Raw genomic sequence first — 19941 nt, forward strand, 5'->3', positions numbered from 1 at the left:
ACCACACACTCCACTGGAGCCTCACTCTCTTATACATTGTTGTCATGGCAACCCCATTAAGGGAGGACAGTAGGGCTGCAACTCTGGTGAAATCAGCCTGTCTCTCTTCTACCTCTCTCTCGTTCTCGTTCTTTCACACACACACACACACACACACACACACACACACACACACACACACACACACACACACACACACACACACACACACACACACACACACACACACACACACACACACACACACACACACACACACCTTCATTTTCTTTCAGTGCCAGCCATTTCTATTTGTCTCCCTCCATTACTTTTTCTTCTTCACCCATTGTCCTTCTCCTCCTCTCCTTACATCACCTTTGGCGCAACTCTCTGCCCGTCTATCTCTATTACCATGCTACCTTTTCATCTTCTCACCTCCCGCCTCCTACTTCCCAGGCAAATGTAAATATGTCATCTCACTACTCAATCCCTCATGGTGTTTATACCTGACTTGTGTTTGGTCTCCATCCAAACATGCTGTCTGTCTCCCCCCCCCCCCCCCCTCTCTCTCTCTCTCTCTCTCTCTCTCTCTCTCTCTCTCTCTCTCTCTCCCTCTCTCTGTCTCCCATCCAGTGGAGACAGAATAAATTTGTGATTGAGACAGCACCTTTCTTCTTGTGCCCTCTCCAATTAAAGGGGAGATTTACAGGGGGAATCAGTCAGAGGGCAGCATTGGAGGACAGCTTTAATAAGGGCTATGTGCTGCACCGCTCTCTTTTTTATGCTCTCTCACCTTCTCTCTGTGGAAGATGGCTTGCCATTTAGCAGTTGCGAGGACAGGAGACAGGAGAAACAGGTTACATGATAACCCCTCCTTGACAGGAACATTAAAAAGTGGCCTAGCCATTAAAAACTAGCCAGCCAACAATGATCAATGCCAATTTGCAGGTGCCCCAATGCAGTTAAAATAATCGCATAAAAGCAATCTCTAGAACTTAACTGCTAAGCAAGATATTATTCAGGCTCATGCCCTGAGACTCTACTGCCACATTAGTTCCAGCAGCCATCTCATTCATCTTGTTCTTCACCAGCGGTAGGGGGGCCCACTGTGTAGCTTCACAACTTCATGATATTGATGGTACGCCTTAACAAATAACGGCCTGTTGTTTAGAAACCATGCCAGTTCCTAAATGATTGCTATAGAAACGCTACCTTCCTCCCATGCCTTTGTACTTATCGCTGTTAGTGGTTGTCCCAATGGGCCACCTGTTTGCCATAAGCCAGAGCATCAAGCCTTAACCCTCACCCATCCCGATCCACTCCAACCCACTTGATGAGCTAAATAACACAGTATGGTGGAGAGCACACACACAGGATGCCCCCCAGAGAAATAATCTGGAGATACAATGAGCGAATATGGGGATAAGCAGCAGGGCCCTGTGCTGGCAGGCGGCCTGCGTGATGAGAAGGAAAAGAGAACAAAAGAAAGAGGGACAAAGATGGAGAGAAAAATAAGAACGGGAGACAACACAGGGAAACTAAGTAAAGACAAGGAATACGGCTCAATGAAACCAAAGAAAAGCTAGAGTAAGTGGGGGGGTATTCTTCATTAGAGGAAGCAGAAAAGAGACATTAAGGAGGCAGAAAGGAGAGAGTGAGAGAGGAATGAGTAGGTGGTAGGATGTAAGGGGATGAAAGTGAAGAGGAGTGGGCATTGGAGGAAGACGGAGGCATCTGCTGCTGCTCCACATGGATGTTTATCCAGCCTGTGGCTTCCTGGGAGGCACATAGTAGAACTTCTTCCACTGGAAGACGCCTTTCACATCACGCTGCAGGCCTTCATGTTTGTGTGTGCAGAAAAAAACCCAGATACATTTCGGCTCCTAATAGTCTTTGCATGTATTACGCACTGGCCCAGTGGTGTGCCTGTGCCTAAGTATAGCACTGACGTCTCTTTTGCATGCGTACTAGTTCGCTGTTCCCTGGCTCCGGTTGGGTTTCAGTGGAGTGTAAAGCAGCACGACCCCTTTAGCAGTTTAGCAGGCTGGTGGTTGTGCTCAGCCCGTGGTGAGAGGGAGGGTTAGTCGTGGATGGAGGGATGGTGGGAAAGAGAAAAGATAAGTGTTTATATTTAGCTTCACACATAATCAGTCTGGAAACAGTACCGAAGATTCAAAGCGCTGCTTAATACTTACAGTAAGTACTGTTAATACACACTGACCACAGAGTAGTTAACTGGGAGCACTGATACCGTGTTCAGGCCAACAGCAGCTACAGCATGAGAACTGCCTCTCAAAATGGAGGGGAGCAGGGAGCTGTGTGTTGCAGCGTGGCTGTTATGAATATTTGAAGCAGCCATATCGCTAGGCTCCTGGTTGTTGCTCGAGGGGGAAACATGGGCGCGGGCACAGAGTGGTTGGCAGTACAGAGAGGCCGGGGTGGAGGGGGGTGGCAAGCAGTGGCGGAGGCAGCGGCCCATCCTGAGGCTGGCAGCAGGCAGCTCAGTGAATGAAAGCAGGGCAGGTCATGTGTGGGTGGGGAGGCGGGACTCTCCTGCTGCTGAGACAGATGCCACGGTTGTTAGGCTTAATTTCTTCTGCCAAGCACCACCCAGCACTGGCCAAAAACAAACTCAAATGCTTGTGGCCAGTGTGCGTGTGTGTGTGTTTGTGTGTCTGTTTGTGCCTTGTGTGTGAGTGTGTCAATAGAGAGAAAGAGCACTGTTTGATTCGGTATCAGGCTCGAACAGGAGCACACACAAGCAGAGCAGTAATCGTTTACTGTTCAATCCCGTCCACCTTCCTCCTCTGTTCTCCAAGTCACTTTCTTAGTCCTATCTCCATTTCTCACCATCAATCTTCCTGACTCTTTCTAGTCTGTCTTTTTCTCTCGTTCTCTCTCCACCTTTCCCTCTGCAGCAAAGCTGGCTCCCACTGCAGTGAAAATAAAAAAGACTTGGATGGGGAGTACATAGACTGAGAGAGAAAGAGTAGTGAGAGATAAAGAAAGAACAGTGTGGTATTTGGCTCAGTGTTGCATTATTGGCTCTGGTTGATCTGATCTGAGTAGATTACAGCAATACAATAGTCACAAATCACCGCACCGTGTCACACGCGCGCGCGCACACACACACACACACACACACACACACACACACACACACACACACACACACACACACACACACACACACACACACACACACGACACACAAATGCTAATGTTCACATCACATGCACACACCTTAAGCCAACGCCCACACCTGTGGCCCGTCTAGCCATCTGCAGTCACTGCTCTTTATACCTAACATCACCCACAACACTTGAGTGCACACATCATTCACCACTCTGCTGTCTTCCTTGTCGAATAGCATCACCCATGCAGCAAGACATAATTACCTCTAGACTAATGATTAGTAAAATGACTACAGCTGCATAAAAAAAAAAGAGAGAGACATATTCTGAATGCATTCCAATTTACTTCCATAATGTGTTCATTATGAACACTTATTTCTTTTCCCCACATTCTTGCGCTTTCTTTTCACTCCGTCCTTGACTTCGCTGAGCCCAGCTGGGTTGGAGGCTGCTCGGGTGGAGGCAGGGCAGCAGCTAGTGCCAGGGCCCGTGTGACATGTTTTGCCTCTTTACTTACACATTAATTCAAGTATTGATCGTGTTTGTGTTAAGCACGAGGAAAAGGAGAGCAGAGAAGTCAGAAAAACACCAAACAGAATTCATCAGAAACAACCGCCACCATTGCCATTCGGAAACAAAAACGCTGCTGACACACACACACACACACACACACACACGCACACACGCACACACCTCAACTCCTAAGGATAGACAAATGCATCATACATATACATGCACACCAATACAGCTGAAAATACATTCAAAGCATCACTGCAGCTACCGAACACAGATCCCGCCTTACTAACAAACACACACACTGACACACACACACACACACACACACACACACACACACACACACACACACACACACACACACACACACACACACACACACACACACACACACACACACACACTACCCCTGCCACATTAATTTCATCTGCAGCACAGCAGGTCTTTGGATGCCGATCTATAAACATCGATTCACACTTCGACAGCTCTTATTCATTTATCTATTTACTCATTCATTCGCTTATACATTTCATGTCAAAGGAATGCCAGCTGCTGTGGCTGAAGTCGGATAATTGATTGACTTATGGAGGATTTTTATTTCTATTTATTTATTTTTTACTCATTAGACACAAACTTGTCTTCTTTTGTTTGTGGTGTAAGACTTTGCCAGGCCTGTGTATTTTCCCATCAATCAAAAGAAAAAAGAAACAAAGCCCTCTCCATCTCCTGCTGTATTATGGACTAAGGCATTGACATCTTATAATCTTAACTGTAGGATGTCAGTGTAAGACTCTCTTATAAAAACTGAGCAAAACTGAAGCACAATGACATTACAGTGGTTCAGGAAAAAATAAGCAGTTGCACATGTGCATCACATTTCGAATTCTACAGTCGCCATTATGCCGCACAATAGTAATCTCTCACACACACACACACACACACACACACACACACACACACACACACACACACACACACACACACACACACACACACGGTGAAAGCACTACCGTGGCGAGTCATGGTGTCTGGGTGGTAGACAGGCTTCATAGACAACAACGGTGAAAATTAAATTCCATTTAAGGCTAATCCCATTTCCAACCTCTGCTGAGTCTCACTGCTATTGTGACAGTCAAGGAAATCTGTCTCAATTGTTCCATTGCAGGAATTGATGGTGGAACACGATACAGCATAAATAATGGAGCTTGATCACCAAGAGACAGACCCTGAAGGAGACTACGACAGGGTCAGACAAGAGTGCTGCAGGCAAGGATGGTGGCGAGGGCAGGAGACAGAGCCATGGTAGACAAGAAGGTGAGAGAGACAAGCGAGCAGAAATAAGTGAAAGGCTGATAGAGAAACAGGGACAGCTAATAATGCGTGTGCATTGACGCCATGCAAATTCTCTTGACATTTCATAGGCAGTATTGTTTTGTGGCTGCCGTTACGGATGGATGCAAGGTGAGAAGGGGAAGGATTTTAGTGTAGCACGGGGTGTAGGAGAGACAACAGCCTCATCACTAACGTACATCATCCCACCGCCAGTGTCACATACATCGACAAACGTACATGTACTTCTTGGCGTCGAAAGAGAATCGGCCATTTGCATCCCATGGGAAAGAAAGCAAGAATAAATTATCTTGTTGCTCTCCAGTAACAGCTCTTCTCTAATCGAGCACTGGCATCGCTTAGTGTTCCTCTCCCTGTGAGAGTAAATATACTCGTCTATTACAGAAAACAAAATGGTTCCCACTTTCAGCGTGCCAAGAAGGTTGGGATTATTATTTAATAGAGTTTAATCTGAATTAAAAATATAAACCTTAATTTTGGTACCCCGATGATGACAAGAGGCAAGGATAGAAGACCCTCACTGAAGAATAACACAGCTCAAACCCACTGGCTATAATTACACAGAAGATCAAATTAGGTGTTCAAATGTAGCTGCATTTGTGTGCCAAAGATCCTGGAGAGATGCTCATCTCCTGGGCTCATCTAGCATGATGTAGAAACGACAGGAGACTGACACATGGAGATAAATGTGCAAACACCATCCACCTACTTTTCCTATTTACATTCATTTCACATCCAACTCGAAATTCACATCCAATTTTACAGTCAGTTCACGTCCAAGCTGGCACTCAAATTCAGCCACTTGTGCATGCAGCCTGTATTCGCAGGTCAGTGTGGTTAAAGCTGACACTTTCTGTCAACACACCCATCACTAACCCCCATTACTCACTCACTCAATCTCTTCCATCATGCCTCACTCATTCATTTGCTTGCATCCGCACATGTGCACAGACGCCTCCGCAATCGGTGCGAACACAAACACACACACACAGTCATCACCCACTTGTTTGCTTAGCAATTTGTTCATTTGCTCAGGGCCTTCACTTGTTCACAATACTCTCACCCACTCATCTGACATCCGTTCATTGTCCCAGCCACTTGTGCTTTCATCTGGTCCGCCGATCTCTGCCATCACTCCTCTGTCACATGCTCACGCTTGCTCTCATCCACTTGCTCCTTCTACTTCTTACCCATTGGTCCCTGTCTCTCTTCGTCTTTTGCTCGTCTCTGACACACACACTTGTCATCCAGTCTGTCCCTCTCCTTCATTAACCCCCTGGATGACACAGGCCCTCACCTCTCTGTTCATCCTCCATAACTCTCTCCTGCTAAGACTGCTGTCTCTCGCTCTGTATAGATTGCTTCCACTCATTCCAATATAAGAATTAAGAGCTCCTTTAACTGCTAATCAGGTTGTCATCCACGCAGCCAAAATCAGAGGCTTGATAAATAAAGGCTTGTCTCTGTTGGCTAGCGGCGCACTGTGTTTAAATAGGTGACACTGGAGTGCATTCTAAGCACACCGGATCGATGCCAGAACCCCTGGGGTCCCCTGAAACGGTGAACAGAGACAAAGCTTAGCGCTCGATAATAACGCAAGGATAGGCAGCTTGCTCCTTATTTTCAGAGGAACTCTCCCTGGGCTTGTTCGCCACTCGTCTCACTTTTTATTTTTGTCCTCTCATCACGACAGGCCTTTTCAACTCACCAGTTAGCTGAATTGAATAAACATAGAGACCCAAAATCTTTATTTTCATACATTACACAGAAGGTTAAGCTGTTGCACTAAGGGAAGTGCATTAAAAAATACCAACAAAAACAACTTCTATTCCCAGTCAGCATGCTCTCTGCTGTCCAATCATCCCCATCACATTCCAGGGCCAATTTGCTGCTATGCCTAATCTCTCCTCTGCAGTCAAACTGTTCGCCGTCACTTGAAATAGCATTCCACCGGCCCTCACTGTCACCCGCCATGCTGTATCACCAAATCTCACACTCTTGTCCATTAAAAAAATAATGAAAAAAAAAAAATCCTCGACAGACACGTGCTGCCACTGACTCACGCCTACACAATACTGCAAAACAATGCCCCTCCTTAACTCTCCTCAGCACCCTACCTCATCTCACCTTGCATCCACTTACATTCCCTCCCGTGAAAGCTCTACACCCTGCGATGGCAATATAAAGGTCCACCTCTCCCTCTGTGGCTCTTTTCCCTCACTTTGATTTTCTGTCCATCAAGGGGGCGTGGATTAGTGCTCTCTTGTTTATCTGCTCGTCAGTTTTATCTATCTATCACTAAGCCATCCGCTGTGCAGCAGCGGCCTCAGCACTGCATTAATCCCCTATCAGCCAGCCAGCCATCCATCACCCTGCTGTCTATCACGTCAGATCCATCATCCGCCCATCTGCCTCGCACTGCCCATGCTCAGAGATGATCTCCTCAGAGAGGCCCACTGGCGAGTCAGAGGGTGAAGGGGACAGCAGGGCAGGGGGAAATTAGAGGGAAATGCTAAAACGGAAGACAGGGGAGAGGGAGCGAAGATTATACCCTGCTCTTCCTTCTCTCTGCCTCTGTCAGCTTGTGTCCTGCTGAAAGCCATCTCTCCATGTCTCTACATGCTTATTAGATGTTGTGTTTGTTTCCTTGTAATTTGTTTGTTTTCCTCGTCTGCTAATTCTACCCAGTGGGAGAAGTGCCAGTGGAGGGACGAGGGTCATAAATCCCATAAAATCCCTGATGTAGTGAGAAAGCACGGTCCCTCCTTCTCCAGCATGTCGGAGCAAGGAAGGGATATTGTCTAAAGCCTCCAGGTTTAAAACAGCTCAATATCTGGGTTCATCAGGGGTCATTTGTATTTCCATCCATATCTGCTTGCATCGAAAGGTGAGTGAGAGGGGTGCATGAGAGGAGAGAAGGTGAGTGTAGGGCAAACGTTAGCACACTCGCAGAGGAAGGGGAGTCCACACAGGTGCATGTAAGTGCAGGGCGCAGAGGCACGAGAGCGTAAACAGGCACATATTAAAAGAACCAGTGAGCACATAGACATTTAGGTCTGTAAACTGCAAATGGTAGGTGAGCAAACACATATGTGGGCTGAAGGACCGTAATTATTTAGACTAGACGACAAATAGAGTCTGTGAGGGCAGAACAAATTGTTTAGAGGTTAACAGGAAGAGCACAGAAAAAGAGGTTAATGCAGATGCTTTCAGACTCTTTGCTACAAAGAAAAAAACATTCAGGTTTATGGAAAGAGGAATTTAAAAATGTAGTCCAGCAGCTTTTACAGAGACACAAAGTACTAGATCGGTGTGGAGCTGTTTGCTTAAATACGCTATCACCCGTTTATTGTGAGTAACCACCTCAAGGCGATTGATTATAGTTTGCAGTTACTTGATTTGCTCGGTAGACGGTGTTCACATGATTTGTCTGATGCAAAGCAGCCAAGCAAAGCGTGCTTTTAGCAGCACAAGGAAAATGTAGGGACATTGTGTCTGTTTTTGTTGTGATGATGAATTTACAGCGCCCCGTAACACAGGATATGACATTCAAATTGTAACACAAAAGACGCCCAGAAGAATGCCGTGCATTTTTTTTTTCCTTGGTTCTCTGTCGCTAGCCGTGCCTCTGTTGTTGTTTTTTTTTAAACAGAAACACTGCTTTGCAGAGACTAAAGAAAAATAAATTTGGAGTGGATGTGTAAACTAGAGTACAGCAAAAGATTGATTTTGAGGTCAGTGAACTGAGTTATCCATCCTTCAATTCTGGCTTTAATTCAGCTAAAATAACACATTCACAAGACAGCTTCCTGACTGTCAGATTAAGACATTCACATTACCATTCTGGACGTCATTGTGGTATACAAAAAAACCCAAACATTCTATAGTATGAAAATGCTGTATATTACTGTCCTTGCGTGCCTTTAAATCCACAATCTACACAGTATAATCTACAGCTACGCTCCATCGCTGTTGTTGAAAACCTCCAACAATACAAACCACAATGAATTGCAACAATAATAGACTAATTCTTATCAAATGAAAACACCCCCCATCCCCTGAATTTTATTTGTCCATAAGCCCAAGGTTCACATTATTTTTTTTTGTTGCACATGTTATTAAATAGTGTAATATAATGCGCAGCAGAAATGTCAATGGAATACAGAATGCTGCCCTTTGCATGTGTCTGAACTTGTATGGTAATTATGACCTGATCTGTGGTCCATGATGTCACATGATTAAATAAACACGTGGAGTAAGAGCTTTAATAACGACTGTATTACATTACATGGTTGAGTTTATCCTCCATTAATAACTAATAACCACTTTTCTCAATTGTTTTTTCTCTTTCAAGATAAATAGTAGTGTATACAATACCATGCAGTATTTGTGCTACAGTAGTGTTACATGGCAAGCCTGCAGAGATATATCAGTGGTAAACTTCCTAATGAGACAGTTATTTTTACTACCGTGTACTGCAGGAATGCATTAAGGACTGCAAACTGTCTTGTGAATAGAACTACGCTATAAACGCAGGCAACCAATTGATATCAGAGATTCGGTGTAACAACATCATTGGTGGTCCTCCATTACACATGCAATCGGTGGAAAGAGATGCGTGAAGCTTCTACCTTTATCCATAATGAGCCTAAACAAACATCTACAAACAAATGCTCTTCTTCCAGCGGCAGCCGAATCAGATGAGACAGCTGTCAGAAAGCATCCATATCCATCCTGAGTGAGCTCTAATTAGAGAACCGCTCTCCCTCTTCTGGCCCTCTTTGACAGATACTTCTCAATCACCATACCGGAGCTGAACACTGCTCCAACCCTGCAATATATGAAGTGCAATTACAGCACATGCTACTGTTACACAATGACACCCCACACATGGCGCACATTCAAGCACAGTCTCATTACATTTATATCAAGTATTCGCAGTATGTGCTTGTTTGAATTTGTGCGTGCACCCATGTGCGCATCTGCATTAATACTGAACGTGCATGTCATGTGTCATTTTATATATATAAAGTAGCAGCCTGCTACTGCATGTGCAGAAAATAAAAGGTGTAAATTTTAAATACTGGGTGATAGCTTCGGTCTATAAAAGATGCACAGCCAGTTACGCAAATACACAGAGCGAGAGAGACAGACAAATTTCAACACCTGCACGGCCTCATAAACACGTGCCTGAATTATTTTGTACACAGACTTAATCAGCTCCCAGACAAATAGCTGAATAAATACTGTAGATAACCAGATCAATATTATACACTCATTTGAGTTCACAGAGATGTCAAATTCCACATAGTTCCATAGTGCACTGATTAAACTGGCACCACATTAATTCAGTAAATCAATAAAACCAATCTGTCAAATAAATCAAGTCGCATGGATGACTGGAGCCAATTGGAGGGCAAGAACACATTAAAATTCCCTTGGTCCAACTGCATATCTATGTCAAGCAGGCAGCACACTGATTTTCTGTGTGGATTCCACAATTTGTTGAATGATTAATCCATGAAACAATAACCAGGGTGCCAAGAAGGCACATGGTAATTCTATAATGATCAAAGACTCAATTAAATCCTTTCCCATTCTGTTCCATAAATGCCTCTGTGGCTGGAGAAAATGTGTGTATGTGTGCTTTTGGTGGTCAGCTGATGTTATGGTGTGTGTGTGTGTGTGTGTGTGTGTGTGTGTGTGTGTGTGTGTGTGTGTGTGTGTGTGTGTGTGTGTGTGTGCGTGCGTGCGTGCGTGCGTGCGTGCGTGCGTGCGTGCGCGTGCGTGTGTGTGTGTGTGTGTCTGAGCGATGACCAGAGGTTAGGCTGTGGTCTAGCAAATATCTTCTGTGGTCAGAGGACGTACAACGTGTGGTTCATGTTCATTCTCTAATAGCACTATAGGAGCAAATGTGGTGTGATAGTGATCGTTACTGGTCCATAAGCACATTGTTATTATGACAGACAAGACAAGGTTTATTTTGATAGAAATATGTCTTTCACCATCTAATCAGATTTTATTTTATTTTACAAAATATTCCACATTTTTCTGTCCCGGTTTCAACTGAAAGTACTCAGTTGCTAAAAATTGCTGCACTGCAGTGTAGTTTTTAGAAACAAATTTAAAAAAAAATCCCCAAACCACACAGGGTTTGCTGAGCATGCATGGTCCATTTCAGCAGCATCCTAATTCCACACCTGGCTGCTGGTTGTTGAGCAGTTTCACAGTAAAACACAAAGCTTATTCCACTTAGTGGCATAGGACATTACAGCATCAATCTTTGTAATGGGAAGATAAATCTTACACATGCATTGTCCTCATACCATCCATCCATCCATCCATCCATCCATCCATCCATCCATCCATTCATCCATCCATCCATATACCGAAACAACAAAGCAGGTCGATTAGCAATGACTCCCACAACAACATACCACATAAGCATTTATAACACCCTCTATGGAACCAACATGCACTGATTCCTACGTAACAGAACAGCTCATTTACCAAAGAGTATATGACCATTTCACAGTCCCGGCGACAGGTGTAACAGACCTTCATCGTCATAGTGACAATAATGAACAAATCGTTAACGTTAGAGATTGATTTACACGCCAAAACTACTTTGTTAGGTTTAGGGGGGAAACAAATCCTGGTTGGGTTGAAAACAAGTACATTTCTTAAGCAAGTTACTTTTACAAGTTAAAATAAATCAATGCTGACTCGTTTTTACACGGGACGCAAACAGCGCTCTCCTGGGGGAAAGTCCTGAGTTTGATCCATCCAACTAACCATATCCATTTGAAACTACCTGACTTTGTCCTCAGCTCCTGTCGCAGTTACTATGAACACCAGAGGTCGCCTACATCAATTTTGGTCCCCCTTAAAGAATAGGCCAGTGTTATCCTTTTGATGTAAGGCTGGAAGAAAGACGTCAAATAAATGCTACTACTTTATATCCACTGGATGTGTCAATAAGCAGCTGTTTGCAATCACAATTATCAGCTTGAAAAGGTTTATATAATGTCAATGTTTAAATCGATTTTCTAAATTAATAAGTGCTTCTTTTTTTTTTAAATAGTAAGCTATGTAACTACTTTTAAACACAGATTCTTATGAACACCACTATTGTCTTGAATCCATAAACCACATACTGGGGATGTGAACCAGTGTCTGGTCACAAACCCACTTTCCCCTCAGCAGTGGTCTCATTGCACTGTGTACTGTGTACCACACAGATTCATTTTGTCACATTTGCTCCAGGAGTACAACGGTGAACATTTTAAGACGGATGTTGTGGTGGACTGATTAAAAAAAAAAAACAGCAGCAAAAAGGTTAATGCGCTGTTGCACTCATTCACTTTTCTGCACAGTGTCAGAGAGGTGAATCTATGATACCGCAAGTGTGGCTAGTATTTTTCAGTGGTTTGTGTCCATATGCGCAAAAGGAGCAGAGGCCATGAGGATTGGAGAGGCACGGCCCAGGGTAGTCTCAGGTGAGACATGCATAGTCCCAATGTAATTATAATCCTTAATTAATCCACCCCGGATGCGCTAGCTCTCACTCCCTCTCAAAGTTCATTGCTCTAGGAGCTTCTTCCATCATAGTGCACTCCCCCCTCTGTCTTATCTGGCATGTGCCAACTGTATGTATAATGCTCTAGGTGTTTTTGCAGCTGTTTATGAATATACGTGCCCTTTCACACCTCTCTCTCTCTTTCTTTCTCGGAGCTCCATCTCCCCTCCCCCTCCCCACGTCTCTTTTTTATCTACCTGCTTCCCTCCAACTCCCTTCTTGGCAGACAGGAAAACAAGCAGCTTCTCTCGGTCGCGTGTTGTTACGTGGTGTTGCCTGTTCTCACAGCTCACAGCATGGAACACGGCGACGCACAAACACAAACATGCTCACACCAGTCCAACACCATATACTCCGAGGGGAGTGCTGCTGACACAAATACGAGCACACAATAGCTGTCCTCTGCGGAATGACTCAGGTGAGTCTCAAGTGAAAATGGCTTGTTTATATACATGTCTCTCTTAATTCTACTGCCTAACTAAATGTGTTAATAGCAAAGACAATCCTGAGTAACTCCTGTAGTTATTGACTGTGAGGAGAAAGTGGCAGAAAGTGAGAAAGGGAATTGTGTAAATGGTGGTGTAATGAGGGAACATTGGAGTCCGGCAGCAGCAGATGAAGGGTCTGTACATGGCACTAAGCTGAAGGTAATGAGGATAAAGGTGTCAGTATTGACGCTGGTAGAATAGGAGCACCCGGTGTGAGGAGGAGTGACGACTACTGCTGCCATTACCACTCAGCCTCCCGCTCTGTCCATTTTGGTCAAGCCAATTAGAGGGGGCTCATCCGCCACTCCGGTCTCCGCCCTCCATCAAGCTATCAGAAAAACATAAGGATTGATTGGACAAGCTATTAGGTCAATTGATCCCTGTTTACTTTATCTGTGTGCTCCTCCCTTTTCAGATGGACAGGTTGGATGTGAAAAGCTACTCCAATTACCTGAGGACATGATGCCCTGATGAACCTTCTCTTCTCTCTCTTTGTGTACAAATTATTTTCTTATTCAAAGTTTCTTTCTTCTGCTCTACGGGGACTTTAGTTTTTGTATAAAAATCAGCACTCAATTTGTGTCAAAAGATTTCAAAAGGTGTATGAACACGTGTTTGTGTTGGCAACCTGTATGTCTATGCATATATTAGCATTCATACAATTCTCTGGGATTGCATCTGTGGTTTGCTACCAGTACAGAAGAACTAGAATGGATCTCAAGATGTTAAGAGCACCATTGCCATTATTCTGCACACCTTTGGCAGGAGCTGCCATAACTGATTCCCTAAAGTGCCAGACAACCCGCAGGGCAAAATTATACTGATTTGTGATCATTATTCTCAAGTGCCTTCAAATTCCTATCTTGGCAAAGGGCCTCGGAAAACCTATGAAATACATGTTAAGAAATGGAAACTGGCAAACAGAGTGAGCTGATAACGGGTATTTGAAGTTGCTTCTAACAACGTCAATAGAAAAATCCAATAGGCTTAAAGGGTTATTAGAGCTGACGATTACTGTTGACCTGATAGCCAAGTGGTTATAGGATACATATCTCCTTGCACTACCTGTCACCACTGTGACTATTTAATAAAGACAGAAAATTACCCCAAAAAATATATCTTTTTTTTTTTCTTTTTTTTTTTAAAGCTGAGGTTAGAATTTGGTCATTGAAACTGCAGCGACACACACTTTTAAAAACACCAGAGTCCCCTACCCCCTGACAAATCTGTGGAAAACCGAATGAATTGCTGGTGAGGCTGATTGGTCACATTGATTGAGCATCACTGAGTCTTTTCACTGCTGTACACCAAGTTGTCTCTGAGTCGATAGACACAACCCAAATACACCAGGCACTCAATCCAATGTGTTGCTACATGGGCCAATCCAGCTAATTTAACACCCACTCCATTTATGAAAAAGAGTCCTCATCGATTTTCTCTGTTCATGTGCTCTTGTTGCTCCTGTTCATTTTCGCCATGCCGGCGCCTACACGTGCTCAAGGCTGGCTGCCTTGAATTGAATTAGTGTGTGGTGGGGTTCCTGTAAGATTGGCTTCTCAAAACCCACACCTTCAGACTTTCTTCAGATGTAGCAGAGACCACAGAGCCGATAACCTGCAGTTACAGGCTGCTGCATGAGTGCAAGGCTACATTCACAGAAATCTCCACAGCACAAAGGCCGCGCGCTTCAAAATGGATGTATATTGCCCATCGCTTGTGCACCTCGCTGCCACAGCATAGACCGTTTCTGCTTGTTGCCCATTATGTACCTCTCCCCCCTTACTACTGCACGCTCTAACCTTCATCCTGTTCTTTTCCTCTCTTTCGCTCCTTGTCCCTTCATTTCCAATCCATTATTGCATATTTATGCTCCCAAAATATAATCTAACATTTAAGGTGAAAACAGCCAACACATTACAAATAGCCTTAGAAAACACAATAAGGTATTTTTGATTGCAATAATTTGTCCAACAACAGCTGTTTAAAACCATTTCCAGTATGTTTTGTTAGCAGTGGTAAAACACTGAACCACAATTACTGTCATTATAATCATAATGCCTTTCCTGTCAGGACAAGTCTTATCAGGCCGGTGAACACTGCAGGACTAGCACTGCCAGGTAAATAGAGCTGCCTACAAAGGGAAGGAGTGAGGACAAGCTACCTGGCACTGTACACAATAAAAGAGCTTCTAGGTCAGTCCTGAGAAAATCTACCCGACAGACGTAGCTTTTTGACGTAACAAAACGAGGCATAAAAGACTACTCGTTGCCCATGCACAAAGGGTACACAGGTACAAAGCACCTCTTGAGACAACTATAAAAATAGGCACGCATCCTATCCCTGCTACATCCATCACTGGATAGCTCAAACCTAATGAGATGAAATAGGCAGAAGAGAGTTTTCTTAGCACGTAGTGCAATGATGCTATAACAGACATTAGAATGATTTAGTGTGCTACGCTATTGGATAAATGAGATTATAAAAACAAAAGGTCAAAATTCACATCCAGATACAATTCAATCTTGCAAAGGTTTGTTTTCCATTCATTACAATTGCAAATAATCTTCAGAGTTACGATAAATCTAAAAGGACTTCGGGCATGATAATTCAAAATATATTCCCCTGTTCTATGGAGTCTGAGAGGCCAGGGACTGGCAGACTGGCATGCAGGGCTTGTAGTTCTAATCGGATATCATATCTGGGAAGCTTTCATCATCAAAAGGCAACGCTGAGATTAAGTTTATCAGCAAAATATACTGCAGAACCCCTGTAGAAGTCCTCTGTTGTGTATTGGCACTAAATATTCTCCAATAATTCCCTCCTGGAGATTGAACAAGCTTATAGTTGCAGCATGTGTGTACAGTAAAGTGTGTGTTGTAAAAGTGAGTGTGTTTGCAAAGACTACATAAGTACACAGCTGGATATAAACAATTGTAACGATTGAAAATGATTTGATGTTAAGTATAGACAGGGTCAATGCTTTTACGGAGTCAAAAAAAAGTCCCAAGGCTAAACGTTTTGTTCTGTGCAGCTAAATAGATTTAACTGAAGCATGTTTGTTCTGTTCACAACATTAAAAAAATCTGCACTCGTTTTGACCGACGGTGGCTTTAAACTGCTCATTTTTATATTTATTATACTTTTGTTGATAACTCAAAAGATTGCTAAGTGACATTAGTTGTCTAATTTCCCTTTGAGATGAGGGACAAATTAGAAAATCATTTTAATCTCAAAAGAGAAAATATAACTACATCGTGGATTTATGAATTCTTTCAGACATCACATGTATTTTTGTTCCTCTGCCTGTTGAATTATGTCAATTTGCTACCCCAAAGCCCAATGCAACTGTACAATAATGTACTGTTATGCTGTTACTAAAAGCCACAGTCATTTTCATTTCACACCATCCTATGCGTGAAAAAGATGTCAATGTCCCTCACAGGTTAAGGATAAATCTCCGTGCAGTGTCAAAATAAACAATCGTTTTACTGGCATGTAGCATTCAATATGTGCTGCTGTGATTAATAGCCATGGGGTGCAGTGCGGGGGCATAAAAACATGTTAGTGTTACCATGAAACCAAAAGCTTTCAGCCTTCTTTCAAATTCAGTGAATGTTGATTTCAAAACCAGCATCGACACATTTACATTTACATTTAGCTGTCCTGAGAGAGTGAAACAACAGTGCTTTATCTTTCTGTTTATTTTCTATTAACATATTCATTTAGCCTGCCTTGTCAAAGAGTTGTAAGGGGCACATACGTATTCCACAAAAGAGAGACTAACAAAAATGCAAAAGGAATGTAAGATTACTCACTTTGGAACCTTAACACTCTTATTCTTATTCATAAAAAGAGTATGAGGTTTTGAGTGTGTGTGTGTGTGTGTGTGTGTGTGTGTGTGTGTGTGTGTGTGTGTGTGTGTGTGTGTGTGTGTGTGTGTGTGTGTGTGTGTGTGTGTGTGTGTGTGTGTGTGTGTGTGTGTGCGTGTGTGTGTTTGAGTTTGCACAACTCCACGCATGCATCTACATACAGACTGTAAATGAAAGAGAGTCTGTGCATTTCTTGTGTCGTGTTAATGTGCATTCAGCACACACTCTGTAAAACCGAATGCATTGAATAAATATAAATAATCCTACTTTTTCAGTGCAAAGATCAAAAGTATTTCCTTCAAAACTACTTTCAACAGAATAATACAGTCATTAAATCCTGACCACAGCATCACAGAGCCTCCAGAAAATCACAGAGAAATAAATCGAATTATGATTAGTGACTTTTTAAATGTTTGACGATCATTAATGCCATGTTAATATATGACTATTATTCAACCATTGAAAGTCGGGAATATTTTTTCTGATGGTGATGTGACACACAGACAAGGGGGAAATAAATCCTTCTGTCTTCCTGAGAAGTGTGTTTGGCAGTAAACCAATTCCAAGTCTGGCTTCTTGAATGGCCAGATAACGCAATCAGACAGTTGCAATATTGCTGTTTTACCACCTGAAGAATCTGAATTTCATTCAGCCCCTTCAGAATAGTAGACATGCCAATTTTTCCCCAAGAATTGGCAGGACAAACACAATGCACCCCCAGTGAAATGAGGAAAAGGCTTACCAGCCGAAAATAACTGTTTTCGGGCTATGCCTCCTCAGGTTCAGTTTTATCATAATAACACAAAGACAAAATGTTTAATTTCATCCATCATAACTACAATACAGTCTGTTGATGCTTTTTTATTAGATGTTTTATTATTAAATTGGGAATTAGATCAGCAGTAACATTATAATGGCGGCTCAGTTTTTAGGGATATGAACTCCTAAACATGACGGGGTCACATTCAATTAAATATGGATGCATGAGGATATTTTTCCTGGTGTGGATTTATGCAGCAGGGAGGTGATAGTAGGACATCAACCTCTCAGGATGCCATTTGTATACATTATCTAATTTAAATTTGGAGGGACTTGTCATTTAGTTGGGGACACCCTGACACATTCTTTAAGGACTCCTGGGGCTCCCAGACCTGTATGAGAGCAGCTGGCCCATAGGTACTGATTTGAGGTACAGGATTAATGTTGTAGTCTTGGACATGGGAGACTGGACACAGTAGTTCACTTTGAGGCTGTACACTTTGCTCTGATGTGTTTATTCCAATTGTCAATGAACTACTTAATTTTTTCTTCTCTAGGAAACAACTTGTGCTCTGCTCAGGTAAAGAAAATACAGAGAAAACAATGATGGAGATGTTTACTAAAGTCACTTGTGTAGCTATTACAGGATGTCTCTTTTTCTTTGATAAACACTTGTGGGTTATTTAACACACTCAGAATTTGCTTCTAGTTTTGCCATTGTCAACTAAAAATCCTGAATTACACCACTTCGCTTTTAGAGGACAAGCAAACTGTCGTTTCCAAGCTCACAGACTGTATGTATTAATTAAAATTGCCAAAATCAGTTAGTGTGCAGGCCACGGTGCAATGCATATGGGCCCACAAACGGGAGTCCTTCACAGATTCGACTAAATTTAGAGCATCCAAGCACGCATTTTAAATATGAAGCGACTGCTGTTGACGCACCGTAAACATGAACTCCGCATCCCTCAAATCATAAAATATTAAATAAATAAATCGGATTACACGCGTGAACACCTCAAGCAGGCTGATAGCCTACGTGAAGCCCGGCTGGTGCACATTACTATTATAGTCGTACTGGTATCACATGTATTAAGAACACAGGCTACAGTAAAAACTGTGCGTCGGTCTTACCTTGATTCCTCCAATCTCCTTGATTGCTCAGTGTGTCTCATTCATTCTCGTTTCTCTCCTCTTGCCTCCTGCTCCTTTTCTCCCCCGCTGGTTATCACTCGTTTTCTCCTCTCTGGTACTGTCTTCGTGTGGATGCATAAGAATTAAAAATTAATAGCCTGCTATCTTAAAGACGAACCTACAAAAAAACAGGAGAGGGAAAAATCCACCCCACTAAAAATGCGAAAAGGCAGAGGGGGAAAATCCTCACGGACAGAGCAGATTCTCACGGAAATGCGCCCGTGTGGGCATCAAAATAAATAACAGCGACGACACCATCGTCCAGGTTAAAAACAACATGCGATTAACTAAAACGCTGAGGATGACCGAGTGTTAAACTAAAATCGTGGAATATGAACGAAATCTAAGTTGTAATCGTCCGTCGCTGCTTAGATGGTGAGCAAATGTGCCACCGTCGCAAAACGTCTGCGTAAGGCAAATCAGACTCTTGAATGTCTGATGTGTTTCTGTTCACGCTTTTTTTTCCCCCTCAAACTGTACGCTTCACCTTCACGCAGCTCTACGCTTTGAAATCACCCGTTAGAATTAGAATAGTCTACACAGGCCAAATGGGGTTATCTTGTGCGTCCTGACGCACCGAGCGGATCACTCGTCTCTAGTTTCCCTCTTTGTCGGCAGGCAGCAGCGCACACTCTCATCAGGACCATTCACACGGTATTTTCAACCTCTGCAGTTCTATATCAGGCCTATTACAACCGAGCGCATTCGTCATTGCCTTTCACATACAGTTTGGTGACCTAAAGACAGTTTCAAGACACTTTTTATAACCAAGGTTGGCTCAAGGCAGGAAAATGTACCACTCCTGCCCGCCCACTAGTTAAATTGCTTTCTTGGTATAACACTAGCACCTTTTTTATTTTATTTTTTTCCAAAATGCCTCACCCACGTGGTTTCCTAAGGTGGGGTTCGAGAACCAACAGAGGTCCGTCAAATGGTCGTCTGTGACTGTTCTGCTAAATTATAGGTGTAGTTTAATAGCACAGGTGTAATTCTACAGAAGCACCTGCTTTAAAAAAAAAACGTAATTCACAGGTTAACTGCACATACGCACGCACGCACACACACACACACAC

The 19941-nt window shown here is 43.1% G+C and overlaps 1 protein-coding gene across 2 annotated transcripts in view; it reads right to left on the minus strand.

The window, feature by feature from the left end:
- Window positions 1–19539, minus strand: part of adgrl1a (adhesion G protein-coupled receptor L1a) — an 88947-nt gene extending 69408 nt beyond the window's left edge. Inside the window, exons 1-2 of one of the 2 annotated variants that reach the window (XM_069702993.1) lie at window positions 18809–19539; window positions 13292–13374 (exon numbers count right to left, since the gene is read on the minus strand). The gene's annotated coding sequence lies outside the window, so the exon portion shown is untranslated. The remainder of the gene's footprint in view (window positions 1–13291; window positions 13375–18808) is intronic. The other variant, XM_069702992.1, reaches the window with a different exon arrangement.
- Between the last annotated feature and the right edge of the window lie 402 nt (window positions 19540–19941).

Source organism: Brachyistius frenatus, unplaced genomic scaffold (genome assembly GCF_029030835.1).
Source record: "Brachyistius frenatus isolate BFR_SWC_R1_liver_20210118 unplaced genomic scaffold, ASM2903083v1 Contig_43, whole genome shotgun sequence".
Classification (NCBI taxonomy): Eukaryota; Metazoa; Chordata; class Actinopteri; family Embiotocidae; genus Brachyistius; species Brachyistius frenatus.